The sequence below is a fragment of the Macrobrachium nipponense genome, chromosome 4, assembly GCF_015104395.2.
Source record: "Macrobrachium nipponense isolate FS-2020 chromosome 4, ASM1510439v2, whole genome shotgun sequence".
Lineage (NCBI taxonomy): Eukaryota > Metazoa > Arthropoda > Malacostraca > Decapoda > Palaemonidae > Macrobrachium > Macrobrachium nipponense.
In genome coordinates, this window is record NC_061100.1 from 141678505 (window position 1) to 141701003 (window position 22499).

A 22499-nucleotide genomic window follows, 5' to 3' on the forward strand; every position below is an offset into this window, starting at 1 on the left:
AGGAGGGGAGTTCTGACATACATGATGAGAAAGGGCCAGGTGTAGGTCCAACCCAGGAATGCGATGGTCTGGGTCTTGGTGCCATAGGAGTGAATGGGGTCCCATTGGTGGCTAAGAGGGTGGTTGGGGCATCAGGGGCGCGTTGCATTCCTCTGCTAACGGTGGGAATACCGATTGTATGGCCCCAGTGTCGACCAGCGTCTTGTGGCCAGAGATCGTGCCTTTGACATAGAACCCCCCTCTGGAGTGATATCTGGCTACTGCCGCCGCCAAGGAGAGCGGTTATGGGTGCCACCTTCCTCGTTTTTTGGAGGTATGAGGGAGCAGGGGCACACACACTTCCTTGCCTTTTTTCCGTATCTCATGTGGAAGATACAGTAGCCGATGATCTGGCGGGGCTGCGGGGTCCCCTCCTCTGGAGGCCTGTGTTGATCTCCACCTCCTCAGGGTCTTCCTGCTGCAGGCTGTTGGCCGACGCTTGGGTGGTGAGTTTCACAGCACGGGTGGCATTGTGGAGCTTGTGCGCTCATTCTACCAAGCTCTCCATCTCCATGTCATCGGCGTCCTCAATTTGGCTGCGTACTTGAGGGGCGAGTTGGTGGAAGAAGAGTTGCCTCAGGATACTTACCTCCTTCCGGCGTCCCTGGGAATCCCTCTCAGGCAGCAATACCAGGGCCTGTAGCTTGTGCCAGGCTAACCTCGGGTCCTCGGTGGTCATGGGATTGACCACCAGGTCAAAAATTTGGGTGGCTCTCTCGGGAACCGGGGGAGGGATCCAGATCAGCTGCATCTTGAGGTCGTCGAAGGGGATCTCTCTGGATAGGGTGGACATCCATGGGGTGAGATGGTCGAATATGTCTTCCAGGAGAGCTGAGGCAACCAGGACCGACTTGGTGCCCTCTCTGGTGATCTTCAATACCCGTGCATTGGAGCCAGGCTGTAATGTTCTGCTGGGGGACTTAGGTGGCGCACTGGCGGTTCGGCTCACAAGGGCATGGATCGTGATGTGGGTCAGGGTGTCGAGGAACTATGTTGGGGGGCGGGGGGAGACATTGCCGGTAAGCTGCCATTCTTAACTCGATTTCTCCAAGTCTGCCATCTCACTTTACTATAGTCGACGGATGTTGTTAATGGCGGGCCATACTGTATGACAAAATGCCAAAACACTCCTGTAGGGATGTGCCATTTTGAGTCCGCTAATGGCATTCTGGTTGACTGCAGATAGGAGTTTTCAGAGACCTAAACTAAGGCGCCATAATAAGTCCTCTAAAGGTCTCTGAAGGTGAGTGGCATTTATTAGTCCCTTAATGGCTGTGAGGACTGGACTGAGACAAGGAAAATTGCTTACTGATTTATTGGTTGTTGTTGTTTTTGATTAAGCTGACCTTGTGTGAGCATGGGCTCTTACTCACCGAGCAGCCCGTAATTTATTGGTCAGAAATTGACATATATAAGGAGGCTGTGCGGACGGAATTGTAGTGTCCATCACGCGTGCATACAAAAAAAGGGAGCCGACCCCCGCTGTGATTATGGTTTCTCGCACCGACAAATATACATATAATTAAATTACAGGATGTGTAAATTTATGGTGCACATATTGGCGGAAAGGCCGCAAACTGTGTTACATTTGGTATATGTAAAAAAGAGGTATATAGTGCATTGGGAGGATGGACATTTCGGTGGAAATGTCGTCCTTATAGTTACTTGTAACTATGTGGCCCAGGAACAAGAATGAATTTACAAATTGTAAGAAGTCATCTTTGTTAATGAAATTTTGGGCATTCCTATTTGTTACATAAAGGAATCAATGTGCAAACAGTTTTGCTGGTATATTATATCATGTTCTATGGCAAAGTCTTCACAAATTTCCAGAAGTTTTCGAATTAGAAGTGCCCTAGCAGTGGGAGCCGGAATAATTAGGCCATCAGAACAGCCAATATTATTAAAAGCAACATCCCGATGAGACATCCTATTCCGGAATGCGTTTTTTGACTTATTTTCTCCCGTTTTCTTTGCAATGGAAAGGAGCATTTCATGTCAAAGCAGCTAAAAACAGAGTAATCTATCCTTTTCTAAATATAACATAATATATAAAATTATGTATATTAATATTCTGTTGGTTTTCTCTTGAATACCATCTTTCGCGGCTAAATTAAGTGACATTTCTATTCTAGTTTCACAAAACCATCCTTAGAATTTTCCCATAATTTTACTTAAACTTAGTAGAATAGAGAAGTACGCAATTTTGAGGAATAGGCGCAAAATACATTCATAATCTGGCAACAGGAGACAAAATAATATATCCCTTCATTACAAAATAATGCAGAAACATTACTACGTTTGAACACATGATAGGAACGCCAACGGCCGGAATTGAATAATTTTATTTGTTTTGGGTTTACAAATCGGACCCTATCAACCTTCTGTTTAGGTAATTTTTGGTTTTTGTAAGGATGTTTGGTTAATTCAGGGAACAGAGACAGGGAATTTTAATTTTGAGATATAGATATTTAGGCTTTCCTTGGCAAGATGTTATGATAATTCCAACCAAATATATGATTAGCAACAATTATACAAACAAACGACAGCTAGATAGCCTATGAATTCTCTGCTGGTGTTTCCATTGACAACGCACATGTTTACAAGGCGTCCGGTCCTACAATTGGTGAGATATTGTTTGGTGGTAGTTTTTATGATATCGTGTGCATAAGTACCTAGTACAAATAGCTGGGTTACCTAGGTAGTGGAGCGCCTCAGCGGCGTGGTTAGTATGGTATTAGCGTCCCACCTCGGTGGTCGCGGGTTCGAGGTAATTCTACTAAGCCCTCATTCCGCGGTAAAGTAGACTAGCCTATGGCAGTTGACGTTTTCCTACGTTATTTTACTAACTGAACAATAATTTAAAGTAATATTTATTCGGGCAACTGTAATTAACCCCCAGGGGCCAGTACTAAACACGGTGAAATACATTGGACGCCCTAATCCCGGTAAATCTTAATAATAACTCCGCGTCGGGTATTTCTTTGGAAATTACAGTTTCCTATAGTATTCGGGTTGCTTATTAAGAATTTACCGTTAATTTTGGGCGGTCGACTGTAATTAACCCCCAGGGGCCAATACTAAACACGGCGAAATACATTGGACACCCCAATCCCTAGTGGATGTCGTATTCGCTGTTACGTTCCTTGCAGTCTGTGCGGAGTTATTCTTTAGAATTACCCTAATCCCTAGTGGATGTCGTATTTGCGGTTACGTTTCTTGCAGGGTAATTCTAAAGAATAGTTCCGCATTGACTGCAAGGAACGTAACCGCGGATACGACATCCACTAGGGATTGGGGCTGGGGCGTCCGATGTATTTCTCCGTATTTAGGTAGTGCTGGCCCCTGGGGGTTAATTACAGTTGTCCGAATAAATATTAGGTAGGTACTTTAAATTCTTGTTCAGTAAGTAAAATAACGTAGGAAAACGTCAACTGCCATAGTATACTTTACCGTGGAATAGGTAAGGGCTTAGCATTACCCGGGTTCAATTCTCGGCCATTCCATTGAGGAGTGAGATAGGCTATGTGTAGGTATCTCTGGTGATAGAAGTTCACTCTCGACGTGGTTCGGAAGTCACGTAAAGATGTTGGTCCCGTTGCTGAATACCTAACCGCTGGTTCCGTGCAACGTAAAAACACCATATAAACAAACAAACAAACCAAGGTAGTGGAAATGAATAACAGATTCGACGGAAGGATCGGATGTTTATAGTAGTAGCAGGGTTAGGCTAGAGGTCTTGAGGTGTTGCTCCCACCACCGATGACTCATGACTGGTGCCCATCTCCGGTGTCAGGACGCGTTAAAGTACTTTTTCAGAGGGTGGAATAGCAAGTGGGCAAGACTGGATCAGCTAGCCCACTCCGTTGTTTCCCTTTTTGGAAATTGTCATACAAACTAGCTATAGGTACCAATAAGGTTGTGAAGTAAAATAGCTAAGTGTTCAAGGCAGTGTTGAGTCCTATGTGGCATCCCTCCGAATCCTAACAGTGAATCTTCCATGGCAATTGGACACTTCCAAGTTGAGTAAGTAACCTACTTAATACTAGTATAGCCTATGTAATTTTTATCAATAGGGTAAACAACCACAGACGATCCATCGTCTCGTGCTGGCCAGGCCTTATTCACTTGATATTTAATTGGTGAAACAAGAATACAATCACAACTTTAAACCCATTCTAAAGATTGAAGTTTCATCAACATAATGTGATATATGAAAGCCACATACGAACTAAAATAAGCATGTGAGCTCTTCGTAAATAGGTTTTCATACAATCAACTTACCTGTCAGATATATACATAGCTAAGACTCCGTCGTCCCCGACAGAAATTCAAATTTCGCGCCACTCGCTACAGGTAGGTCAGGTGATCTACCGGCCTGCCCTGGCGGCAGGACTAGGAACCATCCCCGTTTTCTATCATATTTTCTCTGTCGCCGGTGTATCAACATTGTTGCTATTACCTCCTGACTTAGATTCATATTTCATCCTTTGATCATCGTTTTTTCGGCTTTTTGGTGACGTATCTGGATCGTGTTTTGGCATTCGCTACTGTGGACTGTTTTTGGAATAACTCTTTTGGATTTTTCTCAGTATGTCTGATTCAATGTGAGTGTGAGAATGTGTGTAAATGTAGGCTGCAGGGTGAGGACCGAAAGCTTCGGTTGATCCTCACACTGTATGCCGTAAATGTAGGGGGGTTCAGTGTTCTGCTATTAATACTTGTAAGGAATGCGAGGGATTGAATGCAGAAGAGTGGAAGACTTTTGACTTCTTATTTGAAGAAGTTAGAGAGGGATAGGGTTAGACGTCTGAAAGTGTGAGTTCAAGGCCTATTGAGCCTTTCACGGATAATTCTAATCCTACTGATGTAGATTCTCCCTATGTATCTCATTCTCAGAGTGCTTTTTCGGATTCGGCATCGGAAATCGCCATCTGAAAGCTACAATTAGAGACATGAAGTCCAAGATGGGCTGACTTCAAAGGTAGGCTAGTGAAAGTTGAGCATTACAGTGAAGTGAGTTCTCCCAGTGTTTGTGGAGGGGGCGTTTGATCGTCCCTGCGACGCTCCCAGGCCTAGACCTCTTCCAAGCTCCCATGCCCAGAGGAGAAGGAAAGTCGAAAGCCTTAAGGAGGTCGTGGGGAATCCCCAACGGTCAGACGTCCCTTCAGCTAGCTCTGCTTCGTGGCAGGCGGCTCAAGGGCGCTATAGAAAAAGCGTCCTTCGCGAGTGTTTCTCGTCCTCTCCCTCTCCCTCACCTAAACGAGGGTGGAGATCCAGTCGAACTTGTCGAGACCGCTGAAGCGTCATATGAAGCCTGACATAGATTCTAGCCCAGAGCGCTTCTCAGATGACGCTCCGTCTTCTATTAAGAAAGCGAAGGTGGCGTCAGCGTCACCTGATGTGTACGCAGAAGTACCCTTTCCTTCTTCTCCCCCGAGTGATGACGAAAGGCGTCATGCACTGGACGTGGGAGAAGCGTCAAGGAAGTAATTATGGCAGTTCAAGAGCAACTGTCCTCTCTAGTGGGAGTTTTAAGCGCCCCGTCGGAAGGACGTGACGCTTCCAATTAAGAAGTCTCGTCCTCTCTCACCTGCTCAACGAGAAGCGTCAGACAGACGTGAAGCTGCTAAACGTCTTACAGAAGCTTCGAGTTCGAGAGCGAGAACGGGGGCTTACGAGAGTTTCCGTAAAAAACGCCAGAGAGACGTAAGACGTCTTTTAGACGTGAAGCGTCATTGAAAGCAGATCATAGACGTGACGCTCCGTCCAATATTGTGACGCCAAGTAGGACGCCTTTGGAGAGCGGAGCGTCTTCCAGGCGCAAAGCGTCATCAAGACGTCAGCAAGAGAAACGTCAGCCAGGACGCTTGGCGAACGGGAAGCGTCATACAAGCGGGAAGCGTCTTCATAAATTTCAAGAGAAGCCGGAGCTTGTGAGCCTTCCAAGACTATTTAGAGCGGGAAAGAGGAAGGATTATCATTCCCTTAGCCCCTCTCCTATTAGGAGTTTGTCTCCTCCAGAAGAGGAACGTTCGGAAAGGAGAGCGGAGACGCATGTAGATCCCGAGTTGGAGGAAAACTCGGATGATGAATATCATGGAAAGAGAGGGTCTGTCTAACTATAAGGTTTTGACTACACCTGCTTCTTGAGGAGTATGGAGACGAGTTGACTCCTGCCGCTCCTCCTTCTCCGCGCTCGCTCTTTTCTAGTGCTAAGCGAAGAAGCCTTCGTCTTTTCTCAAAATGAAAACCCACCATTTCGATGAAGAGGGCCTTACAATCCTTAGACTCATGGATGAAGTCTAAGAAAGACTTAGTGAGAACAGTCTTCTGCATGCCTCCAGCAAGATTAGCTGGGAAAAGAGGCATTTGGTATCAGACGGGAGAGAATATGGGTATTGCTCTCCCTTCTACAACGGAAGCAGATTTTCGACCTTAGTTGACGCTTCACGTCGACAAAGTCTCAATTCAGCACGAATTACGTGGGGAATTTCGGAACTGGATCATCTCCTCAAGGGACTCTTTCATGTATTGGAAGTCTTCAACTTCTTAGATTGGTCCCTTGGGGTGATGTCCAAGAAAGCCCATGATTCGGAAGGAATCGAACCTGAAGCCTGTTCCCTGTTATGCATATTGTCTTGTATTGACAAAGCGGTACAGGATGGATCTTTTGAAATCTCCTCATTGTTTGGAGCAGGTCTTCTAAGAAAAGGACTGTATATGGCGCCTTCTTAACAAAGGCAGTCTCTCATGCTCAGAGGGGCAGCTCTACTGTATTCGCCTCTATCTGACTTTTTTGTTCCCTTCTCAGTTAGTAAAGGACATTGCGCATTCTTTAACTGAGAAGGCGACTCAGGATCTTCTGACGCAGTCAGCAAGAAAAGAAGAAACCATGTTTCTGCATCGGACAAGAAAGGACCTAGTACATCGTGCAGCCCTTTCGAGGTGGTCCGACCTCCAGACCTCCCACAAGAAGGAAGGCTCCGGAGAAGAGAGGTAGATCTGCCTTTCGTCCCTTTAAAAAGGGAAAATGAAGATTCTCTCCTCCAAGCACCAGTAGGTGCCAGCTCCTGGGATTTGTGGAAGCCTGGACACTGATAAACGCAGACGCGTCTTCATTGGCGATCTTAAGGAAGGGATATCGTATCCCTTTCCTGAACACTCCTCCCCTAACGTCAATACCAAGGGAACTATCAGCCAAGTACAAGGATCCTGTGCTGAGGGATACTCTTCGATCGATGGTGGAACAAATGTGGGACAAGAGAGCGATAAGAACTAGTACGGGATCAAAACTCCCGGGGTTTTACAAAAATCGCCTTTTTCTGGTTGCGAAAGCCTCGGGAGGCTGGAGACCAGTACTGGACGTCAGCTCTCTGAACAAATTTGTTCAGAAGGAGAAGTTTCTTCCCATGGATTTAAACTTCTGCTTCAGTCCTAGCGTCATTACGACAAGGAGATTGGATGGTGTCTCTAGATCTCCAGGACGCCTACTTTCACGTCCCGATCCACCCTTCATCGAAGAAGTACCTCCGTTTCATGACGGGGAAGGATCTTTCAGTTCAGAGCCTTGTGTTTCGGCCTGTCCACAGCTCCTCAGGTCTTCACAAGCCTGATGAAGAATGTGGCGAGGTTTCTTCACCTCAAAGGAGTAAATGTCTCTCTGTATCTGGACGACTGGCTCATCAGGGCCAGATCAGAGAGACAGTGCTTGGAGGACCTAAAGTTAACTCTAGATTTGATCAAAGCGTTTTGGGATTGCTCGTGAAACCTCGAGAAGTCTCAGCTGACCCCCAGACAGGACCTAGTCTATCTGGGGATTCGGATGGATTCTCGGGGTTTTCGAGTATTTCCTTCGCAAGAGAGAATCGCAAAAGGTTTGCGGATAGTCTCTCTCTTCTTAGGGAGCAACAGACGTCGGCGAGGGAATGGTTGAGCCTTCTAGGGACGCTTTCCTCGCTAGAACAGTTCTTCCCACTAGGAAGACTTCATTTACGTCCGCTTCAATTCTTCCTCAAGAAGTCTTGGAGCTGGAAAACGGACAACTTTCGGACGTTTTCCCATTCCAGTGGAGATTAAAGTCGCACTAGAGTGGTGGTTGCCCCCTCTGGAAGAGAACAAAGGGATCTCTCTAAAAACACAGAACCCAGACCTACTGTTGTACTCCCGACTGCGTCGGAGAAAGGTTGGGGGAGCGACATTAGGCTCAGAGGTGTCAGGCACCTGGGAACCAGCACAGGTGACTTGGCACATTAAACTGCAAAGAGCTCTTCGCCGTACATCTGGCTTTGAAGAGCCTAGAACCTCCTGGTGTCAAACAAGGTAGTGCAAGTAAAACGTGGACAACACCACCGCGCTTGCCATACATTCGGAAACAGGGAGGGACGCACTCCTCGTTCCTTTACGAGCTGACGAGAGACCTATTACTTTGGACGTCTCACAGGAACATCTCCCTGCTGACAAGGTTCGTACAGGGAGTAAAGAATGTGAGGGCGGACAGGCTCAGCAGGAGGAACCAGGTCCTTCATACAGAATGGACACTACACGAGGAAGTGTGTCGATCTCTGGTCTCTGTGGGGGTACTCCCTCATGTGGATCTCTTCGCACAAATCCATTTTCCAAAAGGCTCACCCAGTTTTTTTGCTCGGTCATCGTGGAAGATCCAAGAGCACTTATGGTAGACGCCTTCCTGCTAAATTTGGTCTCGAGTAGACGTATATGCTTTTCCCCCATCAAAAATCCTGGGGTTAGTAATGAAAAAGTTTGTGGCGTCAAAGGAGACGAGGATGACGTTAATAGCCCCCTTTTGGCCGGCCCAGGAATGGTTCTCGGAGGTGGTAGAGTGGATCGTAGACTTTCCAAGATCCCTACCAAGAAGGACGGATCTTCTCAGACAAACCACACTTCAAGAGGTACCATCAAAACCTCCCCGCTCTCGCTCTGACTGCCTTTCGACTATCGAAAGACTTGTCAGAGCGAGAGGCTTTTCTCGCTAAGTGGCAAGCGTGATCGCGAGAGCACGCAGAACCTCCACGACGGAAAGTATAACCAATCGAAGTTGGGAGGTATTTAGAAGGTGGTGTAGATCCAAGGAGTTGTCCTCCTCCACTACCTCTATAGCGGAAATTGCTGATTTCCTGCTATTCCTGAGAGAAAAATCTCATCTAGCCGTATCCACAATAAAGGGATACAGAAGTATGCTCTCGGCTTGTATTCAGGAACAGAGGATTAGATCTGGCAAATAATAAAGATCTCCACCGATCTCCATAAGGTCTTTTGAGACATTCAAAGTCTTAAGGAACCAGTACCTCCGAACTGGAACCTAGACGTAGTCCTCAAGTATCTGTCATCGGAAAGATTCGAACCTCCTCATCTGGCATCGTTTAGAGACATAACCAGAAAAATGCCTATTCCTATTATCTTTAGCTACGGCAAAGAGAATTAGTGAATTACATGCTCTGCAGATAAAGTAGGATTCAAGGGAGACTCGGCTATTTGCTCGTTTAAGACCCTGTTTTTTAGCGAAAAACGAGAATCCCACGAATCCCTGGCCTAAGTCATTCGAAGTCAAAGGAATGTCGAGTCTCGTAGGCAGAGAAGCAGAGAGGTCTCTATGCCCTGTTAGAGCTCTGAAGTTCTACCTTCAGAGAAAGCATCAGATGGGAGGCTCTAGACAAGGTCTTTGGTGCGCGGTAAAAGACCCCACAAGACTGATGTCCAAGAATGCGCTGGCATTCTTTGTAAGAAACGTCATTACAGACGCTCATAAGGTCTGTCCTGACGAACAGTTACAACTGTTGAGAGTAAAAGCTCATGAAGTAAGAGCTGTAGCGACGTCTCTCTCGTTTTATAAGAATATGTCGCTTAAAAAAACATCATAGAGAACGACATTTTGGAGATGCAACTCAGTATTTTGCATCTCATTACTTGAAAGACGTTCGTGTGACATATGAGAAGTGTTTTTCTCTAGGTCCTTTCGTATCGGCGGATACGATTCTGGGTACGGGAGAGCCGACACCAATCCTTGAATGTATATACTTTTCTTCTTTTTTTGGATATGGTCTGGAGTCTCTTCGAACAATGGAGGACTTGGTTTTAGCACGGGCGGCCGTCTATGTTGTTCAGTAAGAGACCCGCTTGTCATGTCCAATTAGATGAGTATATTTTTTTTTGAAAAATTTATGTATGTGTTGCGTAGTGGTTTTGAGTTGACGGTTGTTGTGACGAGTTCGGGGATAACTCGGAAACAATCCTTAGTTTCTAAACATATGGTTAGGATCAGGTGGTCGGGATTGGTTGTGACTCCTTCTTAAGGTGTATTGTATATAAGTGGATCAGCACCCATTGACAAAGTCCTTTTTAGGCTCTGCCGAGTAAGCGGATAAGAAGACCATCGGCAGATCCACAAGAACTCTTGGCCATAGATCATATCTCGCTAAAGTTTCTTGAGGTGATGCAGACTACTGGGCAAACACCCACGAAGTCTACCACCTATCAGGTAGGAACCAAGGTTTTATTTATACCTACAACATAGGTTGTTTACCTGTCTATTCCATATAGAAGCTGTCTCTTAACCCTCCACCGAAGGGTGCCAATCAGCTATGTATATATGACAGGTAAGTTGATTGTGGATGAAAATGATATTGTTATGTTACAATAAAGTTTCATACATACTTACCTGGCAGATATATACAATTAAAGGCCCACCCAGCCTCCCCGCAGGAGACAGGTGGAAGAGAGAAAATATGATAGAAAACGGGGATGGTCCTAGTCCTGCCGCCCAGGGCAGGCCGGTAGATCACCTACCGACCTACCTGTAGCGAGTGGCAGCGAAATTTGAATTTCTGTCGGGGACGACGGAGTCTTAGCTATGTATATATCTGCCAGGTAAGTATGTATGAAACTTTATTGTAACATAACAATATCATTTTCAAGCAGTTTTGAAATCCAATATTGGGGCAATCATGTGGCGGGCCGTTCTAACTTCCCAGCCCTCATTTGAACAATGTTAGCATGTATATGTAACTTTTATTGATCTTGCTCAAGATTGCAGTTGTAACCAGCACAATAAAACAACATTTTTTTGCCTACATTAGTGAAAGTATAAAACTTTTTATTCCTGGGGTCATGGTTTGAACTGAATTCATTTTTACCTTGTAATCGGTGATTTTATCCTTACTGCCATCACAACTGAAACTCCACAGTGCTTATTTGATTGTAATTATACACATTTTGGTCTTAATTCACTCCAAATTGCACTTGAATCACGTTGCTGTTCCTGGCTCCTAAGCACTCACTCCGCAAACACAGTTACGAGCAGCAGACGACAAAACTGATTATGGGGTGCAAAGCTTTATTCCCTTAATTGTTTACTTTACTCATAATTTAGTTTAACTACTTCAAAATGTTAATTTAATTCATGTCTATTATCCCTTTTTGCAACCAAATTAACCCCGAAAAATTACAAATCATTCTGATGTATACTTACGAACAGACGACGCGACGAAAAATGACTCGTCGTTACCAATCTAGTGGAGCTTCACACATCGCCGATGCATTTACAAACTGTTTCGATGAATTCTAGTTGTCATAGTAATGCAGTAATGATAAAATTGCTGTAATATGTATATATACTACAAATAGATACGCTAATTTCACTTATTTCCCCGGTTTTGTGTAAGTCTATACCCAGTTTGGTGGGTAAACACATACCAATTGACAACACTGATAAACAGTTGAAGAGCGCAAAATGCCGCAAAAAATGCAGTAGTCCCCTTAGATAAGCACTGGTTAGAGGTCGGGTTTACGATTGTTGTGATGAAAGTGCCCCAACGTCTATGGGTACAATTGGTGTGCGGATTTAGCACAGGAAATGGGAACTTTGCTGACACAAGCAACTCCGCAAACATCAAGATGGCGTCAATTTTTGAAATATTTATGAATGTTAGTAAAAACAAATTTCGAAAGCGCTTTGGGGTAGTGTGCACTGCGTTGGCTACACTTTTCATTACCCTCTGTTAAAAACTCTTAAAATATGGCCTTAGTTTCTAATTTGGAGAAAATACTTACTTCGAAAGGAGAGTAGAGGTCTTGTGCTCCTGCTATCACCACCAACAAGTATTTTTTCAGAAGGTGGCCAAAACCACAGTAGTCTGTGAGTTGGCCAGTCCACTCAGTTGTTCACCATATTACTCAAGATGTTCCTACACGATATACAAATTGTTGATCCTTTACAATAGGAATTAATTGAGGCGTAGCCTGGACATGGCCACTGAAATCTTTCAAACAAGGTGGTTCAGTAGTTGACTACTGGTAGGTTGTTGGAAGTCCATCCGACCAGGTGTAAATTCCAATTTGCTTTTACACCGCTCTCTACCTGGCAGTTGTTCGCTGTTTTCTTCATTTTTCAATCACGGTGGGCTTTTCCTTATTACTTTTAGTGTTATTTTGTTAAATTGTGGTTGTATAAGTGTGTGTTGTGATGAATCCACAACAAACCCTTGATTTTCAGCCTATGCTGTCCAATTCCCCCGAGCCGTCGCTGCCTCGGGGTGAATAGCGAGAAATGTGGTAAAATCCGTGATTCTGAGGAAGTCCTCACTCCATGTGTGCTTCTTGCTGAGGGTGTGAGTGCAATGGTGAGATATTGTTTGAGGAGTGATAGCTAATCCCTCATTTGTTCATGAAACTTACCTGTCAGATATATATATAGCTGTTTGTTCCGATACGTAATACAAACCATCGGTCCTTTAACAATAGGAAGTAGCTAGCGGCAGCTGGAACGGTCGTAAGCTTCGAACAAGGGGAGAACGGTAGTTAACTGCTTGTCCGACAGTCGCGCGCCGCGCGACTGTGGGAGGTAAACAAATCACTTTTGCTTTCGGCCGCGGTGTGAAGGACGTGTTCGTCATCGCTCTCTGCCCGCTTCATCGTCGTATGCTTTGTTTATATTGTGTTTTCTACTAATGGTTTGTTTTGACTTGAAAATGAAACTGTAAGTACACTGTTTTCATTTTCATTACTTAATTATGAACCAACAGGGAGATTTTCGCCGTAGATGCGGCGATTTCCTCTCTTTTCATGAATTGAAACCCTTGATTATGCCTCGGTGCCGAGGGCGGGCGCGCTCGCACCGAGTCAGGTATTTTTGGGCGAAAGTGTGTAATTGAAAATGTAAGTACTCTTTTCATTATATGTTTGCCCTGTGCGTTCGTTACCGAGAGTGTGTTTGCGCTCGGCACGAGCCTTTTAATTTTGTATAATAGAATGCAATGAAAGTGGATTCGCAATTGCAATATTCTTTTCATTTTCATTTATTTATTTCCATGAAATTTAATTTTGGATCAATTTTCGTTCTTACCCGGGAATTGATCCTTACATTTTTTTTTTTTTTTATGTGGAAATGAATCGCAAGTGCAGTATTCTGTTTCATTTTCATATATATTTTATGATAGCATCATATTATTGGATCAAGTTTTCCGTTCTTACCCGGGAATTGATCTTCCTCCCCTTTAAGTTCTATGAGTGAATCGCAAGGGCAGTATTCTGTTTTCATTTTATATTATTTCTTTTCACTGCTGTGCGGGGGTAGGGGAAGCGAAGGTTCTGCCAGGAAGTCGTCGGAAAGCTCTCCCCCCGCGACTCCCTTGGTATCCGATTCTTCGTCTTCCTTCCTGCCCCCCGCTCAGCTTCTTCGTTGTATTTTGTATTTGGGGTCTTCCTTGCGTTCGGGGTGGGGCATGTCTTCCCCGTGCGTGAGGGAACCCCTCTTACTAATCTATCTATGTTACCGGCCCAGGTTGGCTTACATCACCGTGGGAGACGACCTTGGACAGGTATGGACCACCCGCGGAGGCAGGGCGTGCCTAGCATCCACGGGCTGCTGCAGCGTCCCTCTGCGAGGTCTGGGGCGGTCTCCCCTTACTACACGGCCGCTTTATGCTGCCCCCCCCTCCCCCCCCTGGTCCTACACTCCCCATGCTGTGTCGATGACGCCGTCTGCCGCTACTAGGGCCGCAGCCGTACCGAGGTGGGGTTGCCGCCGCCGCATGTTTTCTTCGTGTTGCCTGCCCCAGACCTTTCGCTGTTCCAGCAGCTCGCCCCGGGACCGGGCGCCAGGACCCAGGTTCCGCTGGCTGCCGATGATTCTACGAGGCGGGATCGCTGGGGGGGTGGGCCAGCCGTACCTGCCGCTGATGTGATTCCCCCGCCCCTGTTGCTTGGCTGTCCCCTTCTGGGTCTACCGCTGCCGCTGTTCCTGCCGCTCCTGAGCTGGTTGCTGTTCCTGTTCGCTCCTGGTTCCTGTGCCTGTCCATGCTGGTCCTGCCCACGGTGTGTCGGGTCTTCCCCAGTCCCAGGTCCTTCCGGACAGGTGCAGTCGGGCCGTGTTGCTTCGGCAATAGCCCCGGCTCCGGCCTGGATGGAGGACCTGACGACTGTCCTCCTGCGTGAGCTGACGAGAAGAGGAGAGGAAGCTGTCATCTTCGTCTTCATCGTCTGCTGCTGCCTCTTCCCCTTCGACTTCTAAGGCCCATAAGCCGAAGAAGAAGAAGGCTGCCTTCCCCCCTAAGAAGTCTCCTTCGGGAACTTCTAAGGGCCCGTCCCACCTCGGTGGGGACGGGGGTCCCTTCTGCGTGGTCCTCCTGCTCCTTCGGGAGGGGCGGGGCCTGTCTACCCCTTTCCGTAAGGAAGAGATAGACTGGGACCAGAGGAGTATCGGTTAGCTCTGGTACTTCCTCGCCTGGTGCTAGCGGTGATGCCGCTACGCCAGGTTCCGGCTCGGTCTCTCGTTCGCGAGAGATCCCGAGTGTCGTTCTCCCTCGGGAGACCGTGCAGCCAAGTTTCGGCGCCAGAGTTCGCTCGGCGCCAAGACGCGGCACGGAGCAGAAGGCTGGTGAGAGACTCAGGTGACTCTTGCCAGGCCAGCGGCCGCTCTTGCAGCGACCAGCTGGTAAACCCGGGTTTTCCCCCCTAAGAAGGCTCCTTCGGGACCTTCTAAGGGCCCGTCTCGCTCCGGCGATTCGGGGAGCTCTTCTGCTGGTCCTCCTGCTCTCTCGGGAACAGGGCCGTCTTTTCTTCTACCAAGGAGAAGAAGACGGGGACCAGAGGATACCAGCTTCGGCTGGCACTTCCTCGCCTGGTTCTAGCGGTTCTGCCGCTAAACCAGGATCCGCCTCGGCTTCTCGTTAGCGAGAAGTACCGAGTGGACGGTCTCCCGCGTGAGACCGTCCAGCCAAAGTCTTGACGCCCGAGCTCGCTCGCCGTCAAGACCGAAGCGCGGAGCAGAAGACTGGCGAGAGTCGTGCAGACGACTCTCGTCAGGCCAGTGACGTCTCGCAGCGACCAGCTGGCTGCTCGGGTTGACGTGACGGTCGCTGACCAGCCACGAGTTGAGGCGAGAAGGGGTCCCCGCGGCCGTCGGTACCAGCCACGGCTGGTACCAGCGGCTCGACGCGCCGAGAGGACGCCGCCGGTCTCACCGCGACAGCAAACCTAGCAGGTCACCTGACGCCGCTCCCATCGGGACCGGGCGAAGATGGTAACCAGCAACAGCTCGCCTGACGCTAGAGATCAGCGTCGACGTTACTCAGCCGAGCCTCTCGCCCCAGGCGAGCGGCAAGGCTAGGCCTGCTGCTCGATCGCCACCGCGGGTTGACGATCAGCAGCAGCCCTCCAAGCACGCTGGTCCTGCCAGCGAGCTAGGGGGTGGGGGGGGCGTCAGGTCTGCCTCTCCTGTACCTTCAACCTCCTCGGGCTACACCGGAGGAGCGAGGTACCTATGAGTGATCGCGAGAGGTGCGCCGCTCGCGATCCCGCTATGACGCCGTATGGACCAGGCACGGTTCTAGGACCGACCAGGACATACGTGCAAAGTAGCTGGAGGCGACCGTCAGGGTCTGCCGCTATTCCTCCTTCGGAGGAGGAGATATCTCGGATCTGTTCTTGTTGGAAGGACTGGACGGTCCTACTCCGCAAGACGCGGTTACTCCCGAGATACAGAGGAAATTGCAGAAGTCATTAAGCTGATTCGTCAGCATAATGGACCTTGCGGAAGGATTGCCGCTCCCACCAGCAGAGCCCACGTCTCTGCTCGAGTCGTTTTGGGGCCCGAGAGGGAACCCAAACCGACGGTGGGTCTGCCGCGATCGGAGCTTGCCGATTCTGTCTCGAACCAGAGTCTCTCGTCTGCGGACAAGAAGGCTCGCTCAGTTCTGGCCGGTCGATCAAGCTACTTCCACCTCCTCTACTGCGACAGCGGCGTTCTACGTGTCTTCGGACACCGTATTTAAATACTCCTTCGGTCCTCCTGAGAGGTTTCGACCTCGACGAGGACTGGAATGAGTCGGAGGACGGTATCGGCTCTCCCTGTCAGGTGTCGATCAGCCCACCCAGACGACGTTCACAGTGGCGGCAGACCCTTACCTACAGTGAGAGTTCGTAACCTCCGCGGAAAACGGTTTTCTCCTGACGATACGTTTTCCCAGACTCTAGAGACCATCGCCGCAAGGCGATGGCTGCTCCTATTCTTCTCTAACTGCTAGTTCCACTGGGAAGGCGAGCGAGTATCCAATTCCTCCCTCATTCCCTCTCTCCTTACGCTACGAGGAAAGGGAGGGATCCTACAGAGATTTCTCTGTAGGATCCCACGTTCGGGACTGCGCTACCGGGGGGACCTTCGGGTCCTACCTGACGTAAGCCCCGGTCGTTGAGGAGGGATCCTGCCCCATTCTCGATTTCTACGGGAATCGAGAGGACCACCAGCCGATATCGTTTGACGAATTCGGTGGGGGTTTCGCAGACTGCTTAGAATTCTAAGGAATTTCTAGCGCATTCAGAGTGTTCGAGTTTTTTACGATCTCCAAACACTTAGGCGAGACCACGGTCTAAAGTGAGCGAGACGAGAATCCCCGATGTTACATGATAATCGGGAACCTCGCCTATGCTCGAATTCCTGGAATTTCTAGCATTGGGAAGAAGACTGCTGCTGAAAGAAACTATCTTACAGTAGGCGACCAACCTGGAATAGAGAAGATCGGACGGGAATATCCAGTTGTTCCGATACGTAATACAAACCCTCGGTCCTTTAACAATAGGAAGTAGCTAAGCGGCAGCTGGAACGGTCGTAAGCTTCGAACAAGGGGAGAACGGTAGTTAACTGCTTGTCCGATCGTCGCGCGCCGCGCGGACTGGGAGGTAAACAAATCACTTTTGCTTTCGGCCGGCGGGTGTGAAGGAGTGTTCGTCATCGCTCTCTGCCCGCTTCATCGTCGTATGCTTTGTTTATATTGTGTTTTCTACTAATGGTTTGTTTGACTTGAAAATGAAACTGTAAGTACACTGTTTTCATTTTCATTACTTAATTATGAACCCTTGAATTATGTCTCGGTGCCGAGGGCGGGCGCGCTCGCGCCGAGTCATGTATTTGGGCGAAAGGGTGTAATTGAAAAATGTAAGTACTTTTTTTCATTATATTTTTTGCCCTGTGCGTTCGTACCGAGAGTGTGATTGCGCTCGGCACGAACTTTTAATTTTGTATAATAGAATGCAATGAAAGTGGATTCGCAATTGCAATATTCTTTTCATTTTCATTTATTGATTGCATGAATTAATCTGGATCAATTTTCGTTCTTACCCGGGAATTGATCCTTACGTTTTTTTTTATGTGAAATGAAATCGCAAGTGCAGTATTCTGTTTCATTTTCATATATATTTTATGATAGCATCATATTATTGGATCAAGTTTCCGTTCTTACCCAGGGAATTGATCTTTTCTCCTTTAAGTTCTATGAAGTGAATCGCAAGGGCAGTATTCTGTTTCATTTTCATATTACTTTTCACTGCTGTGCGGGGGTGGGGGAAGCGAAGGTCTGCCAGGAAGTTGGTAGCCGATTCTTCTTCGTCTTCCTTCCTGCCCCCCGCTCAGCTTCTTCATTGTATTTTGTATTTGGGGTCTTCCTTGCGTTCGGGGTGGGGCAATGTCTTCCCCCGTGCGTGAGGGACCCCTCTTACTAATCTATCTATGTTACCGCAGGTGCTACATCCGTTGGAGACGACCTTGGATGTAGATGTAGATCCTCACGAGGTTTGTACTCGTTGTCGGGGGCGAGAGTGCTCCCGCAACGAGCCCTGTGTAACGTGTATGCATTCGTCAGAGGCGCAGTGGGTGCTGTACGAGGACACAAGAAGTCATCGGAAAGTCCAGTGACTCCTTTGGTAACGGACGTCCAGTTGTACTCGGGGTCTTCCGTCCGCTCTGGGTGGGGTTCTCTCCCCCCAGGCGCGAGGAAGCCCCTCTAATTAACCCGACTGTTGCTTCCGCAGGTTTGCCATCAGCGAGGACGACCTGGGACAGGTGTGGGAGTCGCTGGGACTGCAGGGGTTGATTCAGCGGTTGGCGGGGTCGGCAGTGGTCACTCATGATACGGTAACCACTACAACAACCACAATCTCGACACCAGCATATGAGATGTCACCGCACCTGGTGTACACACCACAGTCATGTCGGTAACACCCACGGCTGCAATCCAGAACCAATTCCTGCCGTGCCCAATCAGGACGGTGCCACCGCCACCTGGGTTCTTTGTATTGCCGACCCCGGACTGCCGCTGCCCAAAGAGTACCCCCCTGGACCTGCCGCCAGTGCCGAGGATGACGGTAGCTGCCGACAGGATGCCTGTCTCTCCTGTGGTACCTGCCGTGCCTGTTGCTGTCCCAGCCGCTCATTCCCTTTCAGATCAGGTGCCTGCTGCTCATTCACTTTCAGATGTTCCTGCTGTTCCTGGACTGTTCCTGTTGTTCCTGCTGTTGGTGATGCTGTCACAGTCTCAGGTCTTTCCGGACAGGTGCAGTCGGGCCCTGTTGCTTCGGCAACTGCCCCGGCTCCCTCCTGGATGGAAGACCTGACGTCTGTCCTGCGGAGCCTGGCGAAGAAGAGGTGTCGTCGTCCGCTGCCTCTCCTTCCCCTTCGACTTCTAAGGCCAAACAGCCGAAGAAGAAGAAGGTTGCCTCCTTTCCCCCTAAGAAGACTCCTTCGGGATCTTCTAAGGGCCCGGCTCGCTCAGGCGAGCTGGGCAGCTCTTCTGCTGGTCCTCCTGTTCCTTCGGGAACGGGGCCCGTCGCTTCTTCTGCAAAGAAGAAGTCGACGGGGACCAGAGGGCACCAGCCTCGGCTGGTGCGTCCTCACCTGGTGCTAGCGGGTCTGCCGCTAAACCAGGTTCCGTCTCGGCCGCTTCTCGTTCGCGAGAAGCACCGAGTGGACGCTCTTCCAAGAAGACCGTCCTACCAGCCAAAGTTTTGACGCCCGAGCTCGCTCGCCGTCAAGACAGCGGGCGCGGAGCAGAAGACTGGCGAGAGTCGTGCACACGACTCTCGCCAGACCAGTGGACGCTCTCGCAGCGATCACTGGCTGCTCTGGGCTAACGTGACGGTCGCTGATCAGCCACGGGTTGAGGCGAGGAAGGAGTCCCCGCGGCCGCCGGTACCAGCCACGGCTGGTACCAGCGACTCGACGCGCCGAGAGGACGCTGGCCGGTCTCGACGCGACACAGAGCCTAGCAGGTCACCCGTCCGCCGCTCCCGATGGGACCGGGCGGAGACGGTGACCAGCGGCAGCTCGCCTGACGCTAGAGATCGGTCTCGACGTTCTCAGCCGAGCCAATCGCCCCAGGCGAGCGGTAAGGCTAGGCCTGCTGCTCGACCGTCACCGCGGGTTGACGATCAGCAGCAGCCCTCCACGCACGCTGGTCCTGCCAGCGAGCGAGGGGGGAGCGTCAGGTCTGCCTCTCCCATAACGAGTTGAGGCGAGGAAGGGGTCCCCGCGGCCGTCGGTACCAGCCACGGCTGGTACCAGCGGCTCGACGCGCCGAGAGGACGCTCGCCGGTCTCACCGTGACAGCGAGCCTAGCAGGTCACCTGACGCCGCTCCCATCGGGACCGGGCGGAGACGGTAACCAGCAACAGCTCGCCTGACGCTAGAGATCAGCGTCGACGTTCTCAGCCAAGCCTCTCGCCTCATGGCGAGCGCAAGCTAGGCATGCGGCTTCGAATCGCCACCTCGTGTGACGTCAGGCATTAAAAACAGCCCTCCCTAGACACGCTGGTCCTGCCAGCGAGCTAGGGGGGAGCGTCAGTCCTGGCCTCTCCTGTAACCTTCAACCTCCTCGTGCTACGCCGGGAGGAGCGAGGTTACCTATTAGTGATCGCGAGAGGTGCGCCGCTCGCGACCTCCGCTATGACGCCGTATGGACCATGCGACGGTTCTGGCGCCGACCAGGACATACTCGCAATTAGCTGAGGCGACCGTCAGGGGGTCTGCCGCTTGTCCTTCCTTCTGAAGGAGAGTATCATAGGGATCCTGTTCTTGTTGGAGGGACTGTACTGTCCTGACTCCGCAAGACGCGGTTACTCCCGAGATACAGAGGAATTGCAGATTCTTAATCCTGATTCGTCAGCCTAATGACCCTGTGAAGGTTGCCCTCCCACATCCGAGCCCACGTCTCTGCTCGAGTCGTTTTGGGGCCCGAGAGGGAACCCAACCGACGGTGGGTCAGCCGCATCGGAGCTTGCCATTCTGTCTCGAACCAGTGTCCTCCTCGTCTCCGCAAGAGGCTCTCTCTCTCAGTTCTGGCCGGGTCGATTCCCAGCTACTTCCACCTCCTCTACTTCGACAGCGGCGTTTTTCCTAACGTGTCTTCGTACCACCGTATTTTAATACTCCTTCGTCCTCCTGAGAGTTTCGACCTCGCCGAGGCTGAATGAGTCCGGAGGACGTATCGCGGCCCCTCTTCCTGTCAGGTGTCCGATCAGCCCCCCAGACGACGTTCACAGTGGCGGCAGACCCACTTCCTACAGTGAGATTTCGTACCCTCCTTGGGAAACGTTTCTCCTGACGATACGTTTTCCCGACTCTGAGAGGCATCCCAGCAGGCGATGGCTGTCTCCTACTCTTCTCCAACTGGCTATTCCCACTGGAGGCGAGCGAGTTCCAATTCCTTCCCCATTTGTTCCCTCTCGTCTTACTGCTACGCGGGAACGGGGAAGGATCCTACAGAGATTTCTTTTTTTTTTTTTTTTTGTGTAGGATCCCACGTTCGGAGACTGCCACTACCGGGGGGACTTCGGGTCCTACCTGCGTAAGCCCCGGTCCGTTGGGGAGGAATCCTGGGGGGGGGGGGGGAGGAAGAGGGAAAAGAAGGGGGGGTGGGGGGGGGGGGAGGGGGGCTGTCCATTCTCGATTTCATACGGAGATCGGAGACCACCAGCCGATATCGTTTTGACGCATTCGGTGTGGGTTTCGCAGCCTGCTTAGAATTCTACGGACTTTCTAGCGCATTCAGAGTGTTCGATTTTTTACGATCTTCAAACACCTTACGCGAGCCCAAACGGTCCAAATGGTGAGCAGACAGAATCCCCGATATGTTTACACGTATCGGAAACCTCGCTCTGCGCGAATTCCTGAATTTCTAGCATTGTGAAGACAAGACTGCGGCTGAAAGAAACTTATCTCACGTAGGGGAGGCGACCAACCTGGAACTAGAGAATCGGACGGGAATATCCAGTTTGGCTTGAACTATCGTCTTTAGTATTTTCTGTTCACCATTGGAAGCTTTCCTTCGAGACGAACTTCTCCCTTCACTCTCCTTTGATAAGAACGAAGGTGGTCGATCCTCCAATCCTTATTTTGTTTTTCTGAAGGAAAGAAATTTAGGATGGAGATCTTGTTCAGAATCCTACAAATCTATAACGTATATTCCCTTCGCGACATAGTCTGCTTAAGCGTTTAGTTGTCCGAGGTAGCCGCATATCCTAGTGTATTATTCTACTGATTGCGACTTAGACGAGAAGTATTCTAATTGAACTGCAACTCGGGTTGCTGCACCTCCCAGGAGTTTTTTCAGTTTCAATTTTATATACTTATGGTTTTTGTCACAAACACCATTTCAACTTTTTATATTTACCGAAATTCGTTTCGCCTAATATAATTGCCGAGCATATCTTTTCTGCTCGGTATTTCCTAGCCGAACGCATTCATTCGTGGAAGATGAATTTACCTGGCAACTCAGATGACGAGCAGCAGGCTCAAACCACTGCGTATTGAGCTGCCTCATAGCATCTCAGTAATCAGCTGGGCCTCTCCGAGATTCACGGTCATAGTATGTCCTCTCTCTCCCTGCTTGATTGACTGTACCGAACTCGTATCTCTGCCTAACATCATGACCTAGGTCTCTGATTCACGGATTCTCCGCAAAATGAAGGACCATCTACTGCGTGACGCTAGAATTCCATCGCCCTTCGACATTGCGAGAATTTTGCAACAGAGATATTCTTTGGACCTCTTCATCTTTCTGTTTACCGCGGTAACAAAGTCTGTACAAGCCCCTCCCCGCTGATCGGCACTGCGATAATGCGAAATGATTTTTGCAGACTCTGATTTGTCTTCACAAATCATCTCGTATTCGTAG

General features: G+C 49.4%; 1 protein-coding gene across 8 annotated transcripts in view; it reads left to right on the plus strand.

Annotated features, from left to right (window-relative positions):
- Positions 1–22499, plus strand: part of LOC135211243 (histidine protein methyltransferase 1 homolog) — a 198408-nt gene that overhangs the window by 17319 nt on the left and 158590 nt on the right. The window contains exon 1 of one of the 8 annotated variants that reach the window (XM_064244515.1): positions 2335–2431. The exons of 3 other annotated variants lie outside the window; for them this stretch is intronic. The gene's annotated coding sequence lies outside the window, so the exon portion shown is untranslated. Of the gene's footprint in view, positions 1–2334; positions 2432–2559; positions 2666–22499 lie in introns of those variants that run through there. 4 more of the 8 variants (XM_064244518.1, XM_064244522.1, XM_064244516.1 and 1 more) reach the window with 4 other exon arrangements.